Below are 17,962 nucleotides of genomic sequence, written 5' to 3'. Positions count from 1 at the left end.
ATCTTGGCAAAGAACTGCCTATTTAGCTTGTGCTGAGAAGCTGAGTCTTCACAACATTTTAAAGTAATTGTAGAGGTAGAAAGGGAGCTATAAGAATACACCCTTATTATTCTGCTCAAAAAAAAAAAAAAAAAGAAGAAAAGTATTCTCTCTAATGAGAATCCAATCCGCAGTCAAAACCCAGCATATATTTTTGCCCATGTAATGCTCGTAAAGAAATTTAGAGTCATTACTCCTCTATGCTTGCAACTTTCTGAGAATTTAGGATACATTTATATTTTAACCATCTATAAAAATTTAAAACTTACCTTGCAGTAAATGCAAACTCTGTAAGCAATATGATTAATTCAGACTATGTGTGAGGTGTTGCCATTAATAAATAATGGTTATTGGCAGGGCAAATGCTTCATTTAATTCTTTCTTTTTTTCCTCTTTCCCTTTAGAGACAGGTATGTTTCTGCAAAGGGGGTAAGATTTTTAAAATGAGCTTGTTTTGGCATGTATTTTTCATGGAAATACAGACCTGGGTCTGTATTCTGGAGTGTCTCTTCAGGGGTCACCCAAATACACCATGAATATTATTTACCAGTAAAACAGCTTGACCGTGGCAACTGCCAGGTGCCCACCTAGCCTCCTCCAGCCTCCCACACCCTGTCCTTGACAGGGCAGGGTGGAAAAGCTCCTAACCTGTGATAAGAACATGGAAATCACCAATTACCATCATGGCCAAAAAACCCTTGACTAGGGGAAATATATTATAGTTTATTGTCAAGTAAAAATAGAGAAGCGTGGTGAGAAACAAAACAAAAACAGCTGCCCCTCACCTGCTCCTTCTTCCCAGGCTCAACTTCACTCCCAACTCTTCCACCTCAGCACCCTGAGCCCTGAATGGTGTGAGAGGCTGGCAGTGGAGGTTGTGGTCTCTTCGTAACAGGTAGCCTCTGTCACTCCTTCCTCCTAACAAGTTCCCCTTTCTCCCTGGCTGCCATTCTTCAAGAACGCTCCAGTGGGGTGCAGTCCTCCAGCAGCAGACTGCTCAGGCATGGGCCCAACTTGGGCCACAGTTCTGCCAAAAAAACACCTGTGTGGGCTCTCCATGGGCAGCAGCATTTTTCAGAGCACAATCAACTGCTGCAGGGGCCTCCGTGGTCTGCAGGAGGACTGCTTCACTGTGGTCTTCTCCACAGTCTGGAGGGCAATCTCTGCCAAAACCTTGCCTCATAAACCCAACACAGTGTGGTAGATACTGGATGCCTTCACTTTATGTTCTTTTATCATTAGAAATAATGGATTTTTTAAAATAAACTTTAGAATAAAAATTTGAGCATGATGTTAATATAATAAAGGATGCTAGCCCCAGTAAATGAAATGTTATCTAATTGTATTTCACAGAATCACAGAATTTCTAGGTTGGAAGAGACCTCAAGATCATCGAGTCCAACCTCTAACCTAACACTAACAGTCCCCACTAAACCATATCCCTAAGCTCTACATCTAAACGTCTTTTGAAGACTTCCAGGGATGGTGACTCCACCACCTTCCTGGGCAGCCCGTTCCAGTGCCTAACAACCCTTTCAGTAAAGAAATTCTTCCTAACATCTAACCTAAAACTCCCCTGGCGTAACTTTAGCCCATTCCCCCTCGTCCTGTCACCAGGCACATGGGAGAACAGGCCAACCCCCACCTCGCTACAGCCTCCTTTAATGTACTTATACAGAGCAATAAGGTCACCCCTGAGCCTCCTCTTCTCTAGGCTGAACAAGCCCAGCTCCTTCAGCCGCTCCTCATAGGACTTGCTCTCCAGGCCCCTCACCAGCTTCGTCGCTCTTCTTTGGACCCGCTCAAGCACCTCGATGTCCTTCTTGTAGCGAGGGGCCCAAAACTGAACACAGTACTCGAGGTGCGGCCTCACCAGAGCCGAGTACAGGGGGACGATCACCTCCCTAGCCCTGCTGGTCACAGTGTTTCTGATACAAGCCCGGATGCCGTTGGCCTTCTTGGCCACCTGAGCACACTGCTGGCTCATATTCAGCCGACTGTCCACCATCACTCCCAGGTCCTTCTCTGCCTGGCAGCTCTCCAACCATTCCTCTCCCAGCCTGTAGTTCTGCTTGGGGTTATTGCGCCCCAGGTGCAGGACCCGGCACTTGGCCTTGTTGAACTTCATACAGTTGACCTCAGCCCATCGGTGCAGCCTATCCAGATCCTCCTGCAGAGCCTTCCTACCCTCGAGCAGATCGACACACGCACCTAGCTTGGTGTCATCTGCAAACTTACTGAGGGTGCACTCAATGCCATCATCCAGATCATTGATGAAGATGTTAAAGAGGACCAGCCCCAGCACCGAGCCCTGGGGGACGCCACTAGTGACTGGCCTCCAACTGGACTTGGCTCCATTCACCACAACTCTTTGGGCCCGGCTATCCAGCCAGTTTCTAACCCAACGAAGCGTGTGCCAGTCCAAGCCAAGAGCAGCCAGTTTCTTGAGGAGAATGCTGTAGGAGACGGTGTCAAAAGCCTTGCTGAAGTCAAGGTAGACCACATCCACAGCCTTTCCCTCGTCCACCCAGCGCGTCACTTTGTCGTAGAAGGAGATCAGGTTCATCAAGCAGGACCTGCCTTCCATAAACCCATGCTGACTGGGCCTGATCGCCTGCTTGCCCTTCAAGTGCCGCATGATGACTCCCAAGAGGATCTGCTCCATGAGCTTCCCTGGTACTGAGGTCAAACTGACCGGCCTGTAGTTCCCCGGGTCTGCCCTCCGGCCCTTCTTGTAGATGGGCGTCACATTTGCTAGTCGCCAGTCAGCTGGGACCTCCCCGGATAGCCAGGACTGCTGATAAATGATGGATAGGGGCTTGGCCAGCTCCTCTGCCAGTTCTCTCAGTACCCTTGGGTGGATCCCATCCGGCCCCATCGATTTGTGGACATCCAAGTGCCGTAGCAGGTCACCAACCAGTTCTTCGTGGATGGTGAGGGCCACATCCTGCTCCCCGTCCCCTTCCACCAGTTCTGGGTACTGGGTATCCAGAGAGCAACCGGTTTTGCCGCTAAAGACTGAGGCAAAGAAGGCATTGAGCACCTCCGCCTTTTCCTCATCTCTTGTAACTAAGTTTCCCCCTGCATCCAGTAAAGGATGGAGATTCTCCCTAGTCCTCCTTTTGGTGTTGATGTATTTATAAAAGCGTTTTTTGTTATCTTTAACAGCAGTAGCCAGATTGAGCTCCAGATGAGCTTTGGCCTTCCTAATCTTGTCCCTGCACAGCCTCGCTACATCCTTATAGTCCTCCTTAGTGGCCTGCCCAATTTTCCAAAGATTATAAACCCTCTTTTTTTTCCTAAGCTCAAGCCACAATTCTCTGTTGAGCCAGGCTGGTCTTCTTCCCCGCTGGCTCATCTTTGGGCGCATGGGAATAGACCGCTCCTGCGCCATTAGGATTTGCCTCTTAAAGAGCGCCCAGCCTTTCTGGACCCCTCTGCCCTTCAGAACCGCCTCCCATGGGACTCCACCAACTAGTGTCAACTTTTTTTTGAGCAGCCCAAAGTCAGCCCTCCGAAAGTCCAATACAGTGGTTTTACTGGTTCCCTTCCTGGCCCCGCCAAGAATAGTGAACTCCACCATTTCGTGGTCACTCTGCCCAAGACAGCTCCCGACAATCACATCCTCCACCAGTCCTTCTCTGTTTGTGAAGAGAAGGTCTAGCAGGGCACCACCCCTGGTAGGTTCACTAATCAGCTGCGTCAGGAAGCTATCTTCCACTTTCTCCAGAAACCTCCTAGACTGCTTCCTCTGGGCTGTGTTGTGCTTCCAGGATATGTCAGGGAAGTTGAAGTCCCCCACGAGTACAAGCACCGACGATTTCGCAACTTCTGTCAGCTGCCTGTAGAACTCCTCATCCGTCTCCTCATCCTGGTTCGGCGGTCTATAGCAGACCCCGACCAGGACACTAGTCTTGTTGTCCCTGCCGATCCTAACCCAAAGGGACTCGATCTTGTCATTCCTAGCCTCGAGTTCTACAACATCGAAAGACTCTCTAATACAGAGAGCCACACCGCCACCCCTTCTGTGCTGCCTGTCCCTTCTGAAGAGCCTATAGCCAGGCATCGCAGCACTCCAGTCATGAGACTGGTCCCACCACGTTTCCGTGATGGCAACCAAGTCGTAGCCTGCCCGCTGCACGATGGCTTCCAGCTCCTCCTGTTTGTTACCCATGCTGCGTGCATTGGTGTAGATGCACTTCAGCTGGGCCTTTACCTTATCCTCCAGCCTTGCCATTGCTCCCCCTGGCACAGCCCCAACAGTCCTTGCTTCAGCCCCATCCCCCTTCTTACCTAGTTTAAAGCCCTATCAATGAGCCCCGCCAGCTCCTGGCCCAGGATCCTTTTTCCCCTAAAGGATAGGGACCCGTCTATGGCCATCAGACCAGGTGCTGAGTAAACTGCCCCATGGTCGAAAAACCCAAGATTTCTGCGTAGGCACCAGCCCCGGAGCCACGTGTTTAGCAGGTGGGCTTTCCTTGTCCTCTCCATACCCCTCCCTGTCAACGTAGGGATGGACGAAAATACTACCTGCACTCCTGCTCCGTCCACTAACCGTCCCAGCCCCCTAAAGTCTCTTTTGATAGCCTTCAGGCTTCTGTCATCAATGTCATCACTGCCCGCCTGGACTATCAGGAGAGGATAATAATCAGAGGGGCGTACCAGGTTGGGGAGCTTCCTGGCAACGTCCCTGACCCTGGCCCCAGGGAGGCAGCAGACTTCCCTACGGGTAGGGTCAGGCCGACAAATAGGGCCCTCTGTCCCCCTAAGGATAGAGTCTCCCACGACAATCACCCTTCTTTCTTTCTTGGTGGAGGCAGTCCTGATGCGTGGAGTCGACCTCCTCGCCCTAGGCATCCTCCTGGGAACACTTTCTATCTCTTCCTCAGTTGCTGGTCTCTCAAGCTCCAGGGCCTCAAACCTGTTTTGTAAGGGCACCTGGGAAGGTGGGGCCGGAAGGGGAGGGCATCGCCTGCCATGTCGCGCAGGGACCTGTCTCCACTCCTCCTCAACTCCCAGATCCCCTCCCTCTGTCCGACGGCGACAGGGCAGGGAGTCCACCCCCATTTGGGGTGTCTCACCCCGGTACGTCTCCTTGAGGCCCTGCAGGGAGTTGCTCCAGAAGTCTATCTCCCGCTCACATTCCCTGATGGCCCTCAGCCTCTCCACCTCCTCCTTGAGCTCCGCCACCATGCGGATCAGGTCATCCACTTGCTCACATCTCACGCACGCAGTGTCTCTGCCTCCCGCCGACGGCAGCAGCAGGCTCTGACACTCCCTGCATCCGGTGACCTGAACCGCTGCATTCTTTAACGGGCAGTCGGTCTGGGTGTGTACCGACCTCCTGCAGAGCGCTCCGTGCCTTGTGGAGACCATTATCGCCTAGCTAAAGACCGTCGTTAAGAGGCGTTCGTGTGGGCGGGGATTGCTCTCCTCCCTTCCTGCTCGCCCTGCCTGCGCGACCTGTTTGATTTCACAGTGGAGAAGATTTTAAAAATGACTAATCTAAGAAGAACAAAAGGCAGGCTGCAGCAGGGAAAAGGTAAAGTTGCTTTTGTACTTTGCAAGATGTGGTAAAGTATCAGCCTTTTAAGGCCAATAATAATTCAATTCTCTGATTAAAAAATGAAAGAGGTGAGAGGAAATATGTGAATGAAAGGATTATGGATAATGTTGAGTTCTGCTGTGCTTCTGTTTTTAAAAGGCAACCAAAGTGCAATATCTTGTTACATTTCATGTGTGCTGGAAATGAAACAATACATTCTGGGATAGCTCAAGTTTCATATGAGAGAGAGATTTTTAATTTTAATTTTTATTATTATTATATATTTTTTGAGATAAAGGGGCTACATGAAACATTGTCAGGTTGTCAGGACTTGCATTTTAAAACAGAAGTGCATCAAGATTCTGTTCTGGGTCTTCTATGTTTTCTCTGAACTGTGAAGTGATAGACTAAGCAGTTCTCTTAATGCAGTAAAATTTAGTTTTGCATTGCATTTTGTGGATGCAAATGTAGTACTTTAGCACTGGCAGGTAATTGGTGAAAGAGACAGCTGCTGTCTTTCTCCTAACTTTGCTCTCCAATTTAAAATGCACTAGGTGAGTGGGTGAGTCATTTTTTTTTAAATAATTACTAACTTTTGACTCTGTTTTTAAAACCTTAAATATTCTCTCCTGTCTTTGGTAAGATTGTGGTTTTATTGTTGATATTGCTGATCATAGGACACCTGTGCTATTGCTACTATATGTTTTTGCTCCACTGTGATGAAATTCTTGTTTGTACACGAAAGTAGCGTGTGAAGAGTTCCTCTTTCACTTGTGTGTGTGTTAGCTCCCTGTCAGATTTAACCCCCCCACCTTCCAAACCAGTAATTTGCCTTTCATGCCAAATGCTATGTGAAGTTACAGTGTTTGAGTGGTGATCACTCATGTGGGTAACATTGCCTGATTTTTCCTAATATGAGAAAATATCTGGATGCTATAATGTGCTGATTTTTAAAAGAGATACCAGAGAAGAGACCTTGTGCTCTGTATCTCTGTTGTGTTCTCATGCCATCATTGGGTGTGCACCCCTTCCCCCGTGTGCCCTCTGTTACGCACTCTCTTCATTTTACCTCTGGCTCACTTGCTGTCTCTCATTGTCTTGGCTCTTGCCTTTTCACTTGCTGTTCGTCAGTCTTCTGTATGCTCCTTTGTGTTCAGTCATGGGCACGTGCTCTCTTGCTCTGTCTTTCTCACACGTGCTTCTTCATGCTTAGTCTTGTGTGCTTGCCCAAGTCTTTTTCTTACACAGTCACATTGTCCCTCTTCATCTCTCATACCGTCTTGTGCTCTGGCTCACTCTACTTTATTGCTTCTTCCAAATTTCTCATTCACTTATACACTACGTACATCAGGTACGGAGGCATACACTACATCAGTTGTTTATTCTAAATAGTGGATATGTTGAACCCTTCTTTGTAACATGTTGCATGTTTTATGGCTAATCTGATGATCTATCAGTGAATGACAAACTGCTCCATTAATTGGATCATTAATATTAATCCAATATTAATGCTTGGTTTTGTTTACTTCCACTACTTTATTAATATTATTCTCATTTTGTTTCAGAAACTCCAAGTGGAAAATAAAAAATCAAGTATTAGAGAATTTAAGGTCTTTGGGATTTGCTAAATTCAGTTAAGAACTGATTTCATTATTAATTCCAATGTCCAATAAAAATTGAATCTCACTGGGCAGGGTTTAAAATTCTGGCAGGGGTATTATCCATACAACAGCCTAGTCTGTCAGTGGCTAAGCATGTTGCAGTGGAAAAACTGAAGTCATAGCTTCAGGTAGTACTGTAGTCCAGCAGAAGGAATTTAAAAAAAAATAAAAATTAGGACTGTAGGCCTACTGCTAGCTAATATTTATCGACCCTAGCCTTGGTTAAATGATGCAAACACTAAGCAAATGTTTTCAGTAATATGGTCTATCAGAATTCATTGGAACTTAGAACTGAAACGTAATTAAAGTCAAATATAAATTATTGAGAGCAAATAGTTTCAGGTTAAGGAGTTGAACAAAGATAAGCTAGTAACTACTTTCCTCCATGAGAAGGGATGATGTATGAAGAAATTACATATTTCCATTAACTTTTTGTGTGTTGCCTGCAGTCTGCTTTGGAGAACATACCAGTTCCTCAACCTGAACTTATATATCAAATTCCAGGTGTCAAACCAACAAGTAGATGTGTCAAAATGTTTGATTCCTGGGTTCTCAGTTAGAGGTTCTGAACCCTCTACAAAGAAAAATGGGCAGAAATAAATGGGTCATCTTGAAGTTGGGGACTAATAATGATGGAGAAGAAAAAGAAATTTAAGTAAGCAGAAAATGTGACAAAAAGAAGTGGCTATCTCTGAGAGAAAAACAAAACAAAACAAACAAAAAAAAACAGGAATCTGTAGGTGCTGCTAAAAGACTTAATGTAGACCTTCACTCAGCTTGATGCAGAAAGTGGGCTTGTCCTACACATGGATGGAAGACTTGTGACACTGACTGTGTAGCTTTGTGTCAAGGAAGCTGCAGCATAGTCCTGACTGTACGTGATCGTCTCTAGCACAGAACACAATTATCAGATTCAGTTCAAAGAGAAATTCCAGACTTTGGTCAAACATACATTGAAGGTCAGCTTATGATTTTTTAATTATGTATTTTGTTTCCTAGAGATCATTATCATTATAGATGAAATGGCAAAAATTTTTATCAGTTTACTGAAAGCACAAGTAATACAGTTGTAGAGGCTAGTAATAACGTGAAAGAATGCAAAATTATTACACAAGTTTATATTTCAAAGAATCATTCCTGATTCTGTTTCTTATACAGGAATATCAAAGAATGGCATTCATTCAATTGAAATGAGAGTGCACTATAGCAGTTTCCAAATATTAAGATTGCTGGAGGGAACTCCTGTAACAAGAAGTATATATCTTCCAACATACTTAGGTATGCACAGCAGAAACCGATGCCATTTACAACAAAGTGTATTGGTTCTTTTCTTTGTAATCGTCTGTCACTTCTTGTCTGGTAGTAACATGCATTATTCATTGATAATAATTTATATTTGTTATAGTTTTTGAATTTTATAGAGGTTTTCCTCATTATTGAAACATTATGTACACAGATTTTGTTAAACTTGGAACTTAGAAAATGGAAAGAAGTGGTTTCAAGTAGAGTATTTGGAAGATCATAAGAATGTGGATGAAGAACTTCATGCTTCTTGTCATCTTAAATGAATTTTATTATTTAAGTTCCTCTTTGGCTGTATATAATTGCTTTATAAATATTAAAGTGTCTAATAATCACTAATATTGAAACTGTGAAGGTTTACGGATATCTTCAAGGCAAAAATGGCAGGGAGAGTAACATTTTTAGCTAGACCAATACAGTTAAAAAAAAAACAGGCAAGCTTTTGGATATGAAGCCATTTTCTGGCACCTACGCAAAAAGACACTTAAATAAGGCATGAAATAAATTCTCTTATGTTCCTGCAAGATTGAGAACTGTTGCAAAACTTTCATAACGAGTTATAATGTAGTTCAGAAACATCTGTCAGTGCTGTTGGTCTAAATTTCTTGATACTTTTAACATCCATTAATAACTTTTTTTCCATTTAATAACTTTTTTTTTTCTCTCTAGATTTATAGTTTAAAGAAAAAAAATAGCCTATCACACAGAAATATTTTCCTATTAAAACTTTATTAACAATATATCTTCTTATTAACAGTCTCTTATTTAAAGAAAAGCAAACAGACACTATATATATATATATATGTTTATATATATATATATATATATATATATATATAAACAGTAATGACAAAAGAGCCTCACAACATTTACATCCATATCTTTGTTTTTTTCTTCTTCCTCTTCTTCTGAATGTTTGTGTAGAGTCTGCTTCCAAAGAAAAAATGTTGATGGCTTTATTTCCTCTTTCACATAAAAGGAATATTTAATGCAAGAGGCTATCACTGAAAATTGCAGGTTCTGACCATCTCCTAAATTCCTGGTTTTATGCGTGTCTGAGTATTAAAAAGAGTAGCCACTGGGTGGCTGCTGTGGTTGAGAGAATAATGAAATTCTTTGTAATGGTTATAGCATGACATTCTCTTTCAGAGTAAAGAGTGCTGTAGTGGATGAAGATCTTCATTTTCTTCTGTTATGGATTGTCCTATCATATAAAAGAATGCGTTTTATGTGATATAAAAGTATCTTTAAAAATGTATTGGAACTCTGAGAACCCACTTGCAAGAATCTAAATGATTTTCACTTCATTCTTGAACACGGCTAAGTGCTTTAGTTGTTATTACTGAATATGATTTCATCCTGTAATTAAGTAATTCAGTGTGAGGCTAATAAAAGTTGTGTTTTGCAATTTGTGCATAAGAACAACAGAAAATATCATGAGAATCACCTTGACTAATTTTAAATTAATGAAATAACATTATCTTTAATGCTTTCCTGAAAGCAATTTGCAAATTATGTTAAAAAAACAAACAAACAAACAAAAACATAATGGGAAAGAGTAGTTTGGGGGTTAAATAGTAATTAGTAAGATTAGAATAGTAAGACGGAAATAAAGGATCAGTGCCTTAAAAGATGTCAGGGTAAAAACTTCCATTCTCTAGAAGGACATTCTTTCACTTAAAAAGAAAATTTTGGGTGTCTAGTATGGAGGGGGACGGTAAGCTGGTAACAATGTCACTACTAGCAAAGACTGGTACTTGGAACAAATGACAATTATTTGCTCTAACGAGTAATTGCCCAAGATTAGGAAAGGTGCTGGGGCTATATGGGTGAAATTATTTTAATCCCCTTAATAAATAAATAAATAAATAAAAGTTAAAAAAAGAAACAAAAATCACTTCAAGATTCATTTAGAATACCTGACTACAAGGTAACATTCAACGAAATCAAGCTCTTCATGATGGATAGATTCCACTGCAATAGTGTAATCTTCAAATTGAGAGTGGAAAAATAGTAAAAGAAAGTGTCAAAAATGAGACTTCGGAAGAAGTAATGAATTCTTTTAAACTAACTTAGTACTTAAGAAGAATTAAAAAAAGAAAATGGCAAATGTAGTAAAAATAGCAAAAGAGTAATAGGAGAAGTGGCAAGGGAAAAAGGAAGATATAAATACTGATAATAGGGATAACCAGATATGTAACTCCATTGAAGAATGGATTTGATTATTAATTAGTTGTGGTCAGCATGCCACTATAGAGGTGTTCGTGTGGAATGGGGGAAGTCTCATAGACATAGGAACATATGTCTAGACATAGGAACTTGATCTGCTTGAACCCCAGCTCTATAGGTTAACTAACGAAAGTAATTACAAAAATTAAGATGATGTTCAGAGAAAATAGAAAGGAAGCTAAGATGTGTGGTCAATAACATTGTTTCTTGAGTCAGTGAAGTCTGGAAGAGATACTAAGGAATTTCTGATGAGGTAGTTTTTGGAAACTGTAGATCTCTCTAACAGTATTAAAGGGAAAAAAGTAGATAGGAGTGTTCACTCTAGTCATATATGACATTTTAGCTTTCTAAATATGGATTATGGGGAAAAAAATGGTAGTAATAATCCAAGAGCCTAGGTACTGACATTCAACCAGTATCTTCATTGATTTCTTTGCCATGACAAATCTGATATTGAGGATGAAGAAAAAATTTAGGAAAAAACAAAAGAACTTTAGATCCTATGATTCTTCATTGATTTGCTTTAACTTAAATGGGTAAACAGGAAGAGATCTTTAATGCCCTTGGTTTTTAAAGGGCAAACTCAGAGAAATGAAATATTTACAAATACAACACTGAGGAGCCCAAATACTCAAAAGTGAGACATAAATTCAACATGAAAATTTGTTTTTGTTCCCAGAAATGTAAGTTGAAAGAGGGCCTGCAGCTGTCTGAAGAGTACTGACTTCCAAAAGGGTAGTAAGGAAAGAGGATGTGAGAATCCCAGAATCATAGAATGGTTTGGTTTGGAAGGTACCTTAAAGATAATTGAGTTCCAAGCCCCCTGACAAGGGCAGGGACACCTCCCTGGTGCCCAAGGACCAGGTTGCCCAAGGACCCATCCAGCCTGGCCTTGAATACTTCCAGGGGTGGGGAAGTGTTCCACATCTTCTCTGTGGGTAAGTGCATCCACAGCTTCTCTGGGCAACCTGTTGCTGTACCTCTCCACCCTCAGAGCAAATAATTTCTTCTTTATATCTAAACTAAGCCTCCCCTCTTTAGGTTACTCCTTGCCTGTAAAGCAATTCCGTGTTTCTCTTAGATAAACATTATTTTACCTAAAGTTACTTAGTAATGCACCAGGAATTTATTCAAAATAGTATATTGCTTTTTGTGTGTACTAATATTTCTAACTAATTTAAAATTTATGTACTTCCTTGCAGTAAACTTAGGTTTTGTCTTCTAATCTTTTCTAAATGAAACATATTTGGTAAGGTGTCACTCTCAGCTCTGTTTCCAAGCAAGTGTTGGAAATAGGTGGAGAATTCATTCAAAATTTTAGTAAACTGCACCAATTTTGTGATTCTGGAGATGAATGAGGTTAACATTATTTAAGAGAGAACATGGTGAAAGCAGTATTGGACCATTTGCATGGAATTGCTGAAGTGCCTAAATTCTCCATACAGATAAGAATGTTTGAAATTGAATGGTTTTCACACATGCCAAATAGTGTATGCATGACTTCCCTGCTTAAATGCTTTATGCTTCCTGAAATTTGGTGACTTGTTGGCTCTTCAGGTGTAGGTAGAATATGTGTTGTTCTAAGACATTAGAAAACAAGAAGAGAAATTATTTTTGTGCCCTTATTTCCTTTGTTGGGGAAAGGGGCATAGGCCAGTAAGATTCTGAACAACTGAAATGTTAAAGCTTGTGGGCGTTGCAAAAAAATGACTACATATATAAGTCTTTGCAACTGTTTGGAGCTGCTTTTATGAAAATGGTAATATACAATGAGAAGTAGTCCATGGAAACTAGTGCCTAGAACAAAAAGCCAATGTATTTTTTCTTTATTATATAATGTTCAATTATATGTGCCCGATAGCCATCCTGTGCAAAGAACATATCAAGAGCTTTAAACAAAATCTGATTATAGTTATATTCAAAGCTATTAGAATTGATTTCAGAAAAGCTCTCCATAACATTTACAGAGCCATTTGCAATTCTGGCTATAGCGGTGGGGGGGGGAGGGGACAAAGAGATTGTGGTCTCCTAGAGTACACAAACCTTTACAAAATCTTTTCTTACTCTTTGCTCCTATGAATCTCTGTGGTCAGTAATTCTGAGAAATTCCTTTGTTACCATTAAGATGGCCAATCCTTTCAGTTCTCTGAAGTACACTTGTCTAAAGCTAAACCCGTAAGTATAGACTATGTTAGAGGGAGGACTGCCATTTGTCTGGAAAATAGGAATTAAACCTGTGTTATCCTCATTGCGTTCTGTTAGGGTTTCTAGAAAAGATAGAAACTGCAAACAATTCAGCTTGATTTCCATATCTGTGTGGACATACAACAGGTCAGGTGCTTGGTAATTCCTTATTTTGTAGCTCAACCGTGCATACGAGAGAAACTGACTTCTTACCAAGAGACACAAATGCATGATGTATCTAACTTCAAAACTGCTCACTCAGAATTAATTTGCTGTTTGCTAAGAAATGTGCAGATGCATATGGAGTTCTTTGTCTTTCTTTTTTCCTTTCAGTGCCATGAGCACTAGGTTAATTGAGGTGCTGGGTACTATCATTTAAATGTTAAAATTGCATTGTGGTTATCTTCTTCAACAAAGATATGTGCCTTGATGTAATAAACTTGGCATGATATTTAATTGTTTGTAATAAGTGTGGTAAAATCACGGTCATTCATATTTTACAAAATCACAGAATCATCTAGGTTGGAAGAGGACTCCAGTATCACCTATTCCAACCTCTAACCTAACACTAACAAGTCCTCCACTAAACCATATCACTAAGCTCTACATCTAAACGTCATTTAAAGATTTGTTACAGAAAATGTCCAGTGCCGATCCATTAAAAAAAAAAAAAGTAATAAAAAGGTGTGCTTGTATATATATGTATTTAATAGTGGAATTTTAATTTGCAAGTGTAATTATGCAAATACCCAAAATATATTTGAAGGCTTTAAACTTATGCTGGCTTCGTATTTTTATAGCAAACTTTAATCTGAAAATAGACACAGCTCACAGCCTGTTAATAAAAATATATCTTCATCAGTATTAATTTATCTTCAATCCATCCATGATTCTTTTTAATTTTATTGTCCACTTCCCATCCCACAGTTAGAAAGACATAGTCTAGAAATGAAAAATTGAAAACAAGTGGTCTGGAAATTAAAAGTTGTGCTTAGATTGATCATAGCAACTATTAAAGAAGTTTCCTATTATTGTTTTTAAGACGTTCATGAAAATTTTAACTTCCATGTTTAAGGTTTCCATGATTTGTCTACTGTAGCATGCAGTAGGCAAGCAAGCATATTGTCCTTATCATTCTGCTTTCTCCTGAATAGGCAGAAGGCACAGTACAAAAACATACCTGGTACAAAAGGCTTGACAAGCAGAGATAAAACAAGGCACTTACAAAGTTATAAGTTGAGAAAAGTGGTATTGCAGTAAACTGACTGCGCCACCTGATCCTCCTGTGCACATCGGATTACTTGCAAACTAGCTGGATGCAGACGTTCTGTGTCTGAAGAAACAGATTGTTCTACCATTTTCTGAATTTGTATTGACCATGTCTTTCATCTTCATTTTATGACGAGATTAGTTGACTGGACTTAAAAAGGTCTAGGAGCTAATGATTTACCTTGAAGGCTTTCCATCATAGCTGTTTTTTTCCTGGTGGCTACAGCCTGTTGCCTTTTTTTTTTTTTTTTTTTTTACTGCTCATAGTGAATTGAGCGTCCTGCCCTAGAAGTGAAGAATGGGAGATAGTTAGAGAAAGAATGAAGTGATAAACTGTTCCCTCCTTGTCACATTCATCCTGGTTTCCTAATAAGGGACTTTTTAAAATTGAGCCTTGCGCTACTGTGCATCAGGAAGAGATCTAAGCAACCAAGAGGTGACATACATAGAAGTTTGCTGTGGTAAGTGGAAAGTTTAAATTCGTGATTTAAACTTTCTGGCTCAGCTCTGGCCAGCAGCCAGAACCTTTTGGAGCCGGCCGGAGCTAGCTCTGCTCTGACATGAGGCAGCTGCTGGGCTCTGCTCACCCCTGCAGCCAAACCTTTACCATGTGTACCCAGTACACAAAGCTTGGCTGGAATGCTACAGTACAGTTCCAACAATTCATAGAATCACAGAATGGTTTGGATTGGAAGGGCCCTTAAAACCACCTGGTTCCACCCCTTCTGCCATGGGCAGGGACACCTCCCACCAGACCAGGTTGCTCAAAGTCCCATCCAGCCTGGCCTTGGGCACTGCCAGGGATGGGGCACCCACAGCTCCTCTGGGCAGCCTGTACCACTGCCTCACCACCCTCATAGTGGGTGAAATTTGTTTAATGCACTTCTTCACAGATTTAGTCTTAATTTCTGACTCTGGGATTAAAGCTACAGCTGCCTAGAGGAGCCTGCTAAAAATTGATCAAGGGACCTCATAGTGGGTGAAATTTGTTTAATGCACTTCTTCACAGATTTAGTCTTAATTTCTGACTCTGGGATTAAAGCTACAGCTGCCTAGAGGAACCTGCTAAAAATTGATCAAGGGAACTGTCATCATCTTTCTTTTTCTCTTATGAAGTATGTATTTCTGTATGGACACCATTGGCACACAGAGATGAGGTAGTGTGTGAAACACTCCGTAGCCAATAACTTAGGCTCAGGCGAGGATCTCAGTGAAGTAGTAATTTATTCGCGATTGCAATGGCGGGCGCCCCACAAGCAGGAGAGAGCGCATCTACTAGTTCCAAAACACAGTTTATATACCTTTTGATGGCAGGACCCTCCCCTGTTTCCCCACTGAGTGGGTAATCCAGGTTCACAATCTATCTGATGCTTCACAAACAATGCATGGCCTTCAGTTGCCGGCCTGTTAAATTTCAAATTTCTTTTGACATTTTTACTGCTTGAAGTGGTAATGTTTCTTCACTTATCTGACTTGACTTGACACCGTGATTTTCACCTAATTGTCCTAAGGAGTCTGGTTGTCTGCATTTCACTAGGTCGCCTGCTAAACTTTCTCATCACTGTAAGCATATCTCAGTACCACATTCCCTCCTTCTAAACAATGTAACTCTGCAAAAACAACATTTCTATTCCCACAATTCCCCCCTTTTCTTTTTTTTATAAACTGTTGATTTTTGCAAAACCTTTCTCTAAGGTGTAATTTGATAGACTTCTTCTTCTTTGCTTTCTTTGCTTTCCATCTCCTCATTATCTCCTTATCTGAGTAAGGTGGTAGCTCCATGGTCATTTGTTTCAATAGTGCGGTTTCAGTTAACCACTGTACTAGTCCTCTTACACAGAGGATAATGCAGCAACCAATGGCTGTCAAAACTCCTACAACTACGATCAATGTTGCAAATATGCCTACTTTTTTTTTTTCCAATTCACTGGCAAGGGTGGTAAGCCCTTGCAATGCTCTTGTTACTGAGCCATCTGGGACACTATTGTTGGGTATAAGAGTGCAACAATGGTTGCTCAGTATTACACACACAAACACACCTCCTTCCTCTGCGAGCATCATATCTAATGCTATCCTGTTTTCCCAAGCCATTTTGCTGATGGCATCTAGTTGTTCAGCGATTCCTCTCATCGCATCCTTGGTATAATTGATGAATCTCTGCTGATTATAATAGAAATAATTAATCCAATCCGCATTTTTATTGATTGTTACCCACCAGAACAGTGACTCAAACCCTGCAGCAATTTGATTTCTGGCTTTATGTTCATCTGGAACTCCTCTAGGAACACCAATAGAATCTATGTATACTCTATCATCAAATGATATTCCTAAGCCTCTTTTACTTCTTCTGGGTATTTGTGATGTTTCTCTTTCAAATGCCAGGGTGAAGGGTATAGCTAATTGAACAAGTGCACAAGTGCCTTCCCAATTAGATGGTAGGGTGGACCGTAAGATCTTCCCTCCACCGTACCACCAGAGATCTGCCCTGGGGATCTCTAGTCTTGAGCAGTTTCCCATCAAGTCCTTGATAGCACAAGGCAAATTCTCCCAGATGCCAGGTAGCACTCACACCCTGCCGTGAGAGGCAAGCTGTATGGTTACCTATAGCTGTAGAGAATGCAGGGGGAACCGCGATATTGTTATCATGCAAGGAACAGCAAAGAGAGACTTAAAGGCCTCATTTCCCCAGGCAGTCTTTTCTTGGTACAATGCAATCATACATCGCATCCCTTGGGAGTCTTTGGTCCACCCCCATGGGAAGGGCATTATCTGGGCAATCAGTCATCCCGAGGCACAAGCATAGCAATAGCTACGGTTGAGACTCTGGACGGTATATTTGACCCATTCTATCCAGGCATTCACATCCCCATACCTTGTTTGAACTGCCACATTTCAGAGGGCTTCCTGTTTTCTCTCCTGTTTTCTCCTTGAGTTTCTCCCTTTCTCTGATGGCAGTAGAGGATTGTTTCCATACAGCTATTCTCAATCTGGCTGTTGGGTCTCTCCCAGTTATTTGTTCTCTCTGCTCAATTGTCGTTGGGCATTTAAATCTCCACAAGCTAACACCTCACAAACATCAAACGTGACAGAATGTGGTACATAACCCTCCGTCACAGTCACCCATATTTTGACGGGGTATCCCGTTTTTGCTATTATCTGGTCATGCCTTTTCCAAGTTGCCAATTGACCGAGGCCTTCTCTGAGGCCTAGAATCACTAAAAACAAAATTAGTAATCGATTTTTCCCTGTCATTATTTTTAAACCTTAGGTTTCCAAATAATTATCGATACAAAAAAAAAATAAGATGTACACTACTACTATAACAACCCCCCCTTGGGAGCACTGCAATTCGCTATAGGTCTGTTCTTTCTCTCAATCACAAGTCACAGACGTTAGTTACCTGTGAAAATAAAAGGTTAGTTTACAATTGTAAGCTCTTATCCTGCTCAGAGTCCACTATGAGATTTTTCTCTTCAATTTCAACTTCCAACAAGTCTTTTGTAGGAACAGCATCCCAGGTACTAGCGTCGACGGATGCCTTCACTCGAGTATAGTGAGTCCAACCTTTTTCCGCAGTTCTTACGGCTGTTTCAGTGGTTAGTAATTGTCCTTCCCATTCAGGCCGGAGTTGACTCTTTCCAGGTCCAAATCAGGACCCGGTTTCCTGGGTGATGGTGGTGAATGGGAAATTCCAAAGGTGGGGTTTGAGCCCACAACCCACAGGTCCTGAGAA

Source organism: Anas platyrhynchos, chromosome W (assembly GCF_047663525.1).
Source record: "Anas platyrhynchos isolate ZD024472 breed Pekin duck chromosome W, IASCAAS_PekinDuck_T2T, whole genome shotgun sequence".
NCBI lineage: Eukaryota > Metazoa > Chordata > Aves > Anseriformes > Anatidae > Anas > Anas platyrhynchos.
This window is presented reverse-complemented; position numbering follows the sequence as displayed.